The 11,713-nt window shown below is 46.2% G+C and overlaps 1 long non-coding RNA gene across 1 annotated transcript; it reads right to left on the bottom strand.

Annotated features, from left to right (window-relative positions):
• Positions 1-8,094: 8,094 nt before the first annotated feature.
• On the bottom strand, positions 8,095-11,422 carry Gm33174 (predicted gene, 33174). The gene is made up of 3 exons (NR_155280.1): positions 11,410-11,422; positions 10,131-10,259; positions 8,095-8,225 (listed from the first exon to the last, which is right to left on the bottom strand). It is a non-coding gene; the product is annotated as a predicted gene, 33174 (long non-coding RNA).
• Between the last annotated feature and the right edge of the window lie 291 nt (positions 11,423-11,713).

Here is an 11,713-nt window from a genome sequence, read left to right as displayed (position 1 = left end):
ACCTCTTGGTTTGACTTCTGTTGTCTCTGGATGGGCAGGTGGGATGCAGAGCTACACATCTGTCAGCATCAGCAACTCCCCCTCTATCCTGAGCTTTTGTCCCCGCCGGCAAGAACACACTCAGGACAACTGGAATCTTCTGTGGCAAAGCTTTTATTGCTTACTTATCAGGAGGGAAGACCCCAAACCGGGAAAATGGCGCTGCTTATATAGCCCACAGCGTGACGTTTCAGCACCTGATGCGGCGTGACAACTCCTGATTCGTTGCTTGCCCATCACCCCATTACTACGCCGCGAGATGGGCAGTGACTAGGCGCGAGTTCACTCTTGCACTTGCGCATAAGGCTTGTTTACTAGTTAGGCACAGTGGAAGCCAGCGCCATCTTATAATGGCGATTGCTCACGGCATGGCTCTCCACATCCCTCTTCCATGGGAAGACCATTCTCAGGTCTTGTCCCAGTTTTGCTGGCCAGTGTCCCTGGAATTAAGCCTAGGCTCTCCCCTTTCTGTTTCACTGCCTCTGAGTTGATGTGGAAGGAGAGCTCATATATCATCCACAAACACAATATGCAGAGGGACCCAGAATCAAAGGGAAGGATGAGGGCTGGCGAGATGGCTCAGTGGGTAAGAGCACTGACTGCTCTTCTGGAGGTCCTGAGTTCAAATCCCAACAACCACATGGTGGCTCACAACCATCTGTAACGAGAAACAAATAAAGAACCTATGGGGTTGGAGTGAATGGGGCCCAAGAGAGCAGGGCCCGGAGCAAGCAGGCCCCGGAGCGAGAGGGAGCCAGAGCAAGAGGAAGAAAGGGAAGGGGGGGGAAGGAAGGCACAAATAATTAGAGGTAAGTATTATGAAGGGAAAACAACTCTGTGTTAGCTAATCCACTTTCTGACACATGAACACAAATCTCTAAGTTTCCACCCATAGATTTCTTCTTTTTCTTTTTCTTTCTTTTTTTTTCCCATCAGAAACGTGAGCCAGGTATATGCCCTCCACATTTCCATCGAGCTGCAGCCATCCATAGGTGCTGGCCTTTTCCAAACAAGGACCTCCTGCCGTGGATTTTGCCTAGTGTCAGAACAGGGTGTACCTATACACTCTATCTCCTCTCTGGTCTTCTGTAGCTGTGTAGAGAGGCTTGGAGAATCTTCTAGAAAATATGTGCTATGCCTCGGGCATCTCTGCCATAGGGGGTCAAGGTCTATTTAGGGGACAGGGATCAGGAAGAACCCTTGAGGGACAGACAGTATCTTCAGGACTGGAGTTGACCCTGAATCTGACCTGACCAAGAACAACAGCCCGGCCATTCCCATAAAACTTGAGTAACTCAAAGAAACAAGCTGTGTGTGTGGGAGAGGGCTTGGTGAACACATCAGAGAACGAATACAGTGTCCTTGGAAGGGGTTTTGTTTATTTGGTTGGATTTTTGTCTTGGAAGAGGAACCTCAATTGAGAAAATGTCTCCATCAGATTGGCCAACACATTCTCATTCATAGGGATGAAGAGGTAGAAGGAAGTGAGGGTGTGTTGTCTGCTAGTGTTAAGATACTCTTTCTAGATGGCTCTCTGCAGAAGGAAGGAGATGTGGAGGTTAGTGCTTAGGAAAGTCAGGGGCTATGATGGGTGGGATCTTATGTGAGAGAGAACTCATTATGAGCAGGGGCCTACATGGTGGAAAAGGTCAGATACCATAAAGGCCAGGAAATTCTTCAATCAACCTGGCAGAGCAGCAGGAGGGCACAGAAGCTCCCCCTCATGTGTGTCCCCCACCCATGTGCACGAGTGTGTTCGTGTGCGTGTGTGGTGTGATGGTCAGTAAATGACATTGTTAAATATATGGCAGGAAAGGAGAAAGAATTCCCCTTTTCCTTGCCAAGGTCTTATTCTATACTTCAGGTTGCCTTGGAATTTGTTATGTAGCTCAAGATAGCCTCAAACTTGTGACTCTGTCTCCTCGGCTGTCAAAAAACAAAAAACAAACAACAACAAAACCCAAAAACTAGAATTACAAGTGTTTTCTGCCTATCATATCCCTCTGTCTCAGAACAAGATTCAAATGAGGCTGGTCTTTGAATAGCATGATAGCAACGTGGATAGCAAGCATTCTTAAGGGCAAGAGAGAAGAGAATGGGGTGAGAAGCAGGGAGCAGCCATTGGACAACCCAGCACTGTGGATGTCAGTGAATGCAGACTTTCCCTGATAGCAAGTCCGTGTACACTCGTGGGAAAGCAGGTGGCTGAAGGGTATTGAACTGTGAGCCACTCCAAAAGGCCACAGAGTGACTGTGCTTTCTGCCTTGGTTTCCAAAGTACTCACATGGGCTGAGTGCGCAGCTGTGACAGGTAATCCTGAGGATCCTGTGACAGGATCTAGAGTCATCTAGAAGGCAAATTTCTGTGAGAAGTTTTCTCAGTTAGGTTGATTGAGATGAGAAGAGCTAGCTTAAATGTTGGCAGCAGCACCATTCCATAGGCTGGGATCCGGGACTACATAAAAAGGAGAAATGAGCGGAGCACCAGAGTTCATCTCTCTCTGCTTCCTGACTGCAGATGCTGCATGACAGCTGCCTCCCACTTCCACACCACAGCACACCTTTCCCACTGGGGCAGACTGTTCACAGCAGCTACCTGTTTCCCCACTAGAGTACAGCACTTACTACCAGGATTAGTCTGCATTCAGGGGTGTCCACTGTGAGCCAAGAGAGGCCCTTGCTTCCTCAAATTGGCTGCTGTTTGGGTTTGTTGGTTTGGTTTGGTTTGTGTGTGTGTGTGTGTGTGTGTGTGTGTGTGTGTGTGTGTGTGTTGTGTATTTTTGTCAAAGTATCGAGAAACCCAATCCAAGCTGAGTAGAGTGCTTGTCTAGTACATGAGTTCAGTGCCCAGCACCAGAAAAAATAAGTAGAAAGCAGTTAAGTGCTATGCTGTGGGAATGTGTCTCAGTAGGCAGAGAAGAAAGTCAAAGCAAGGTGACAGCTGACATAATGAGTGGTACCAGGAGCTGAAGGACAGGGATGGCATATCCTGTAAACCTCAAGAACTTAACGGGAATAAGCCGAGGGATGGACTGTCCTAAATAGCGTTGCTAAGCCCAGTGGCCGTCCCACTGCTAGAATGCATGTGCTGCAACAGAAAATCCTAAGCCTTAACTCCAACAAGGTTAAAAGGTCTATTTGCTAGTAAATGTGAACCAAGGAGGTGAGCAGCTGAGGGTGGAGTGTCCCTGTTTGAAGGACCCCTCTCTGGATACTGCTGTGGCCTTAAACACACACCGAGGGCAGGAAGGTTCAGGTTCTATTAAGCACCATTATTCTCAGCATTATAAACTGCCCAAGTAGAAAATGTCCTACCAGCGTTCAGGTTTCAAAACAAAAACAAGTGTACACTGGATACAGAGATATCTCCTAAGGACAGCCAAGTGTCAGGAGACCTAAAGGCCACTGGCTATTCTACTGATGGACTCAGATCCACATAGCAGCACAAGGGAGGGATCCAGAGTCCTTAACTGTGAGCAGATCAGATGAAGCACCACAGGTATTGACTCATAAGCTTTGGGCTCACAGCCTCCTGGAGCTTCCACATTGTTGAACAGACATACTTATCAGCCTCAAATGCTATTTCCAGTCAGGAGCATTGAGAAAACTCAGGATGAAGAGATGGCTCAGTGGTTAAGATACCAGGCTCCTCTCTTGCAGGTGTGCTGGGTTTAATTCTCAGGACCTATATAGAGGCTCATGGCAGTCTGAAATGTTTGAATTGCATAGATATGTGCAGGCAAAACACCCTTTCATATAAAATAAAAATACGTAAGTCTTTTATAAAAAGAAAACAAGAAAGAACACTATTGCTAGGCTACCTGTGATGGTGTATGCCTTCAATTTCAGCTTTCAAAATGGGAAGGGTGTGGTGGTTGAATGAGCATGACCCTCATAGGCTCATATATTTGAATGCTTGGTCCCTACTTGGTGGACCTGTTTTGGGAGGGTTAGGAGGCGTGGCCTTGTTAGAGGTGTGCCATTGGAGGTAGATCTTGAGGTTGCAAAGGCTCCCACACACCATGCCATCTCATGCTCTGCCTCCTGACTGTGAATCACATGTAAGCATTCAGCTACTGCTCCAGTGCCTGTCTGCTGCTGTCACACTTACCACCAGGTCATGAACTTACCCTCTGAAACTGTAAGCAAGCCCCCAAGTCAATGCTTTATTTTATAAGTTCACTTCATCATAGCATCTTTTCGCAGCAATAAAACTAAGACACAGAAGGCAGAGCTCTGAGAGTTTGAGGCTAGTTTGGTCTACATAAAGAGTTCTAGGCCAGTCAGGCTACATCATAAAATCTTGTCTCAGTAAAACAAACAAACACAAACACAGGAATAGAATAGGTTGTCATAAGCCCTTGCAAGTGACTTTAACATAGAACTAAGAATTGAAGGAAATGTAATCATGTGATAAAAGTTACCTCCATGAAGCCTAGTTCAAACACCAGAATTAATGCTGCAGGATTAAAAATGACCCACTGAAACCAGAAACCACAATAAACACATGAGTTATCACCACTACTGCAAAGCATCAAGGTGAAGCCAATAAGAATAATAAAGTAAGAAGCACAGGTATGGTTGGGCTCTGTTGTTGATATTTATGTTTCCAGAAAGATGTCTCACTAGATTGCTCTCGAATCAGTTTGTGTTACTACAGCAAAATACCTTGGGATGCATAATTTGTTTGTTTTATTTTGTTGTTGTTTTGAGACAGGGTTTCTCTGTGCATTCCTGGCTGTCCTGGAACTTACTCTGTAGACAAGGCTGGTTTTAAATTTACAGAATAGAGATCCTCCCTGCCTCTGCCTCCCAGCTCTGGGGATTAAAGGCACATACTACCTCCACCCAACTGGGATGTATAATTTATAAAGAATAGAAATGTATTGCTCTCTGATCTAGGACTGAGAAGTCTAAGATTGGGGTAACAGATGAGGTGCCTTGTTGAGAAACCTTCTTCATGGGTGTCATCTTCTGTGTGTCTGCACACAGAAGAGGGGTCAAAGGGTCCAGGTTACTCCCTTCATGTCTATTATATTCGTGTCTGATTCATAAGATAAGGGCCCTCATAGCCTACCTGCCTCCCACTGGTTTCCTCTGTTTAGCCCCATGACCATGGCATTAGGCTTCTGCATGAATTCGTTGGAAATCTAAACATGCAGACTATAGCAAAAGCAGAGAAGCCACCTGCTAAAGATGTCCAATGAAAAACACGTAAAATTCTTTTCAACTACGTGCCAATCTATCCTGTGGATATCAGAAGTATAAAGTAAAAATAACGCTTAAAAATGGTGAAATATGAATTATGGTGTCCGGCCCTGGTCATCTACCTCTTGAGGCTAGCAGCTGCCTCCAGAGTGTCTGCTTTCTCTGGCCCTGTAGTGTCATATGGAGGAGGACATTACAGCGGCGCTGTGTCGCAGGATATTTGGTCACACTGTGAACCCTAAGATTGTGTTATTTATTAAAACAAAACAAAACAAAACAAAACAAAACCCTGTTTTTAGTTGTGGTGTGGCTCAGCCTTTAGTATACACCTTTAATCCCAAACAATGAAAGTAGAGTTAGTTTACAGAAGCTGCAGTTGAAAGTTGTATCTTAATAGAGTGGCAGACAAAGTGACAAATCAGAGAAAGATTTGACAGAATAGGATAGGCCCAACTCTCATGAGAAGAGAGAGGAAAGGGAAGCTACTTAAGGGAGCAGTGTAGAGAGAGGTGGAAGGGAGAAGGGGAGAGGGAGGGGGAGGAGCAGAGGGAGAGGGAAAGGAGGGGGTGTAGTTTTACCAGAAGAGTTTTTACAGAGACAGATTGCAGAGAGAACAAACTAGACACACGTGAAGACAGAACAAGCCAGAGAATGAGAAGGAGCCAGAAGATTAGAACAGATTGCTAGAGTTAGTTTAATGCCAAGCAGAGCAACTCAGGAGAAGCCAGAATGAATAACAGCTGGGAGAGGAGTTTTGACACAGAAAAGCTGAGCTGAACCAGCCAGCCAGAGCTCAGAAAGAACTAGGAAGGGATGAGCTTATTCAGCAGCAAGTCTCAGAGGTTGAAAGCCTCCTAGGCCCAGATGAGGTTGCACAGAGGCTAGAAGCTTCCAGGACTAGGTCCAGGTAAGCAGACAGAGGCAGTAAGCCTCTGAGACAACAATTAATTTAGGAAAATAAAAGTTACTTTTATAGTGCTAGATCTCTAAAAGACAGAAAATTAAAATGAAAACATAAACGAAAAGTGGAAGAGGAAACATCTCAAATTCAGTCAGGAGGTGGACAGCACACACAGAGAGACCCAGTGCAGGCTCACCATGAGAGAATATTTCAGAGGTCTCTACTGAGAATCTAGGATGATGTGGGACTGTGAGATTTATATGTCCTGTGTTGGTTCAGTCTGGTCAAACCTAGATACGGAGATAAATATAGAGACTAGAGAGATGACTCCATGGGATCTCCATCCTCTTTCTATGGTGAAACTGACCAGAATCAACTTGAGGAGGAAGGGATTTTTTTTTCACCTTACAGCTTACTGTCAATTATGAAAGAACGAAAGGACATCAGAGCAGGAAGCCAAGGCAGAACCCTAGAGGCAAGAGCTGAAGCAGGGACAGTGGAGGAGTTCTGTGTATTGCCTTGCTCCCAGGGCTTTGCTCAGATGGCTTTCTTATGCAACCTAGAACCACCTGCCCAGAGGTAGCATTGCCCAAAGTGGTACCTCTATATTAACTCCCCCATATTAATCATCAATCAAGAAAGTGCAGGCTCGCCTATAGGCCAATCTGATGGAGGCATTTTCTTAATTGCGGTTCCTCTTCCCAGATGACTCTAGCTTGGGTTGTCAAAACAAACAAACAAACAAAGAAACCAACACAACACAGAACAGCACATGAGAGTACTTGCAAGGCAAACAGGAGGACTTGAGTTCAAATTCCCAGCACCTAACTAAAAAAAAAAAATCTCCAGATGTGCTGTGGGTATGCCCAGTTTGTGTTGGGTGGAGACAGAGGATCCCTGGGGCTTGCTAGCCACCAGCCTAGCTCCAGTCTCAGTGAAAGGCCCTGTCCTGAAGGAATGAGGCAAGTGGAGAGTGAGTGATATGTCAGGACACCTGCCACCCTCCTTTGGTCTCTGCATGCCCATATACATAGGAGGACACATACACACCACCACCACCACCACCACCACACATATCAATTGAAAAAAGAAATGTAAGGAGTTGATGAGTTGTTCTCAGTCTTCAGACTTGAGAAGGTAGAGGACGTCTTCTGGAGTTCCCTTGATGCTCTTGCCTAGAAAGGACAGAATCCTCAGCACAGCTTCTGTCTAAATGTGTCCCCAAATTGTTGATGTTGGAAACTCACTCCCCGGCATGTCTGTGCTGTGTGTTTCCCTGTTCGTGTTCATCCAGGGAAATAGTGAGAGTATGTATGTATACCTGACCTACTCCCTTTTGGAGTTACAAAGTTGAGACAAATTCATCCAACTTGTTTTGCAAGTAGTTGGACTTGCGTGGAGGATTGCTGGCTGCAGCTGTGGTCAGGTGACCTGAGTCACAGGAATGAAGTCTAAGCTTCAGGAACCCAGGGTGGATGCAGTCTGTGCTGAAAGGCATTGGGGTGGAGAATGAGAAAGAGGGGGTCCAGCTTCTAAGCCATAAAATAAGAGGGTAGATCCAGACCCTGACAAAGGACACAGGCTGGAGGGGCCCATGGATGATCTGGATTCTAAGGAGGCAGGTTTAGGGTCTCAGGGAAACTGTATGGCCGAATCTGGGTACTCACAACTCAGCATTAGTGAGAGAGAAGAAAATAATATGTTGGAGAGCAGCTGGAGAGAAAAAGGCAAGGGGTATTCTCCCAGGCCTTGCCCATTTCTGCTTGCACCTGGGGCCTCAGAGACATGTGTTTGCTTAGCCTGGGACTGTCATGTGGATATTTGAAGGTGGGATGAGGAGGTAGAGGTGAGTCAGTCTCTGTGCACTCTGTGCAGACATTAAACAAAAGAAGTTAGGTAGAGTTTCTGCTCTCAGTCATGTGACTGCAACAGGAAGCTTTACACAGTTGCCAGAGTAAACCCAACAGGGAGATAGAATTCTACACGTTCCTGCATCAGTTAACATCACCTCAACATGTATAAGGCAAACGTTAGCAGAGATGAGAGTCGGTCAGATGGTAGACTTCAACATACAGTCCTATGATGGAATGAAACAAAATTAACAAAGATAATATGTAGCATTTGAGCATCAAACAAATAAACAGATTAACCCAAAGAACTGTCTCAAAACAAAAACAAGTACAGAACTTTTACCATATGAACAGCAGTAATTGACTCTTGAGTGTTTATCTTAGAGAGAGACAGATTCAGTCATTCATATAAAACCCATACATGGATGCTCACAGTACCAGCATTAATAATTGCCCCAAACCAGAAATGAGCCAGGTATCCTTTTGATGGATGAATGAGTGGCCACACCAACCATAGCCCTGTTACACCGTGGATAATTAGTCAGCAGGCTGCAGAAGATCCTTGGATGCCTGGTATGGCCTTGCTGGCAGGACAGAAGGACCACTCTCAGAGGTGTAAGGCCTCCTGGTCTCCACACCTTTGCAACTGTACTAGTTCTGAGAACTGTTAGAAAAGCTAAGTAGCTAAGGTTTAAAAGAATCCCATGCATAGCGTTGCAGGGCGTGGCTTCCTGGGCTCTCTGCTCTTTCCTCTACCTCTTCCCCTTTGCTCCCTCCCCTCGGTTTCGCTCAGAGCTTTCCTTGCTTCTGCCCCCCTCTGTTTGCTTTTCTAAGCTGTCACCCTGACAGTAGGTCTTGACTCTGCAGAGCTGGGCCCAGGGTCTCAGGAGTAGCATGAGCTGAGGCTAGAAACCCAAAGTAACTGGCCCTAGGTCATAAGAGCCTGTTGTAAAACTTTTGAGGACATTTTTTTTTTTAATGAGCTTTGGTTAAGGAACTCACTATTGAAAGTAAAATGCCAGTTTGACTAAACGCACACAAAAGCGTCCCGAAGACCTTAGCATTTCTGATTCCTTGCCTCCCCACACTGTTAACTGTGCACTTGATGCTCTGTGTGTCTAAACTGGCAGACACTGGGCATGGTGGAAATAGTTATACTCTGTGTGCTTGCTAGATTTTTGTCAACCTGATACAAGCTAGGGTCATCTGGGAAAAGGGAATTTTAATTGAGAAAATGCCTCCATCAGGCATGTGTTGGGTTTTGCTGTTGTTTGTTTGTCTGTTTTTAATGATTCTGGTGGAAGAATCCAGTCCACTGTGGGCTGCCACCCCTGGGCAGGTGGTCCTGGTAAGTATAAGGAAGCAGGCTGAGCAAGCCATGGAGAACAAACCAGCAAGCAGCACTCCTCTGGTCTGTGCTTTAGTTCCTGCCCCTAGGTCCCTGCCTTGACTTCTTATCCAGATTTTCTTTCATAAAGAGCCGCAAGCCTTAGGATGAAGTCAACCCTTTCCCACCCAAATTGCTTTTAGTCGTTGTCTTTATCAGAGCAAAAGAAACAAAGAGATCAGGAAAGTGGGCAGATGCTGAAATCAGGTCTTCACTGGTTTTGCTTGTGTGTTTGGTTTTGTTTGTTTGTTTGTTTGTTTGTTTGTTGTTTTTATTGTCTTGACATAAGAAGGTGACAAGGATCTGGGGAGACTCCTCAGTCTATAAAGTGCCAGGAACACAAGCCTGAGGACCTAAGTTTAGATGTCCAGCAGCCTTGTACAAGCTGTGTTGGGTACATACCTGTAACTCCCCCATCTGTGGGATGGAAATCTGGAAGTCCCTATGACTCATTGGCTATCAAGCATACCTAAATTACGGAGCTCCGGGTTTGTTAGAGACTCTGTTTTAAAAAGTAAGGTACACAGACTGGAGAGATTGGCTCAGTGGTTAAGGGCACTCAATGCTCTTGAAAAGGACCGGCGACTAGCGTTGGGCTTCCAGCACCCACATGACATGACAGATTACAGTTGTCTCTAACTTCCCTTCCAGGACTTTTGACCTCTGACGGTACCAGGCATGCACATCCATACAAAATATAAGGTGTGTAGGAGAAAATGCAGGCATGACCTGGTGGCCACCTTACCTGGTGCACTGAGTGTCTAAATAGGAAACACAGCACACTATGCTCGTGAAAGTCAGAGTGCAGAATTCTGAAGTAGCGTGAGTAGCTGATAGCTGGCCAGTAGCGGACAAATCTTCACTCTCCACATCCCTGTAGAAGGACATGGAATGTCCTTCCTGTAGGCTCACACCAAGTGCCAGGATTCAGCTGCAATTTGGGGAGAATTCTTGTGGGAGGTGGGAGGCTGTGAGAAAGAGGTTGGTAGGGCCATGATGCAGGCTGGTGGGTACAAGAGAGAGGACCCTGGAGTGTGGGGGAGGGGATCTGAGATGTTGGACCCCTGAGGTTCTCGCCAGTTGTCCACAGATAGTAGCATGGAAGTCATCTGCTGAAAGTTGGGGGTGCTATTGTTTGGAAACAGATACTCCCCACAAAGGCTCATGTGTTAAAGGCTTGGTCTCCAGCTAGTAGTAGGTGAATTAGATCATGAGGATGATAGCTTCATCAATGATTAATCTGCTGATATGTTCTGCTAGGAAGTCCTAGAGGGAGCAGGGCACTGACGGTACGACTTTGAGGACCCTCTTTGTGTATGTCTCCCTACTTTCCTTGTCTCCACGAGATGAGTGGCTTTCACCCACCATACCTTTCCACCATGATTTTATCTTGCCACAGAGCTGAACAGTGTCCAAACATCCTGAAATTCTGAGCCAAAATAAATCTTGGCTCTCCTGAGTTTTGAGGTTTGTTTTGGTTATTTTGTCACCGCTGTAGAAAATCAATGAACACATCACTTGGTGATTCATGGGCTGAGTCCACAGGGGCCGTGGCTGGGACATCTGTCCACTTCACTCTTGAAGCTCGGAGCAGCCATGGTTGCCCAGTCAGACTCCTGGTAGCTAAACTTTGCACACAGCTTCAGCTCGGGCAGCATCTCTACAAGCTATGCTTCGCTTGGCCAGCAGGGGGTGAGAGAGAGAGAGAGAGAGAGAGAGAGAGAGAGAGAGAGAGAGAGAGAGAGAGAGAGAGAGAGAGAAAGAGAGAGAGAGAGAGAGAGAGAGAGAGAGAGAGAGAGAGAGAGAGAGTCTGGAGTTTGGTGGTAACTCCTGTCTCATAGCCCTGCATAAGCAGCATATAACCCAATGCCCCGACCAGGAGGTTCTAACATTTTATCTGGCAATGGGTAAAGAAACCTGATGGGTACCGAACCTGAAAAGGGAACCCAGGCGAATGTCCTCTAAGTAGTCACAGCCTCATTTACTAAGTTCTCTGCCCTGGATGTTTACGTTTCCTGGCCTACCTTCATGGTCCCTGTGTAAAGACTCTTACGGGAACAGCCTGTGTATCAGCCAACTGTCAGGTCACCCCAAAGAATGCTGGGAACTTGGAGGGCGGGTAGAAGGCCCTTGTTTACTTATCTGTCTTCTGAGAAAGAAAGAAAGAAAGAAAGAAAGAAAGAAAGAAAGAAAGAAAGAAAGAAAGAAAGAGGGAGGGAGGGAGGGAGGGAGGGAGGGAGGGAGGGAGAGAGAGAGAGAGAGAAAGAGAAGGAAATAAAGAAAGAGAGAGAGAGAGAGAGGGAGGGAGGGAGGGAGGGAGGAAGGAAG

Source organism: Mus musculus, chromosome 15 (assembly GCF_000001635.26).
Source record: "Mus musculus strain C57BL/6J chromosome 15, GRCm38.p6 C57BL/6J".
Classification (NCBI taxonomy): domain Eukaryota; kingdom Metazoa; phylum Chordata; class Mammalia; order Rodentia; family Muridae; genus Mus; species Mus musculus.
Note: the sequence above shows the minus strand (reverse complement) of the source record. Positions and strands in the feature narration are given on the sequence as shown.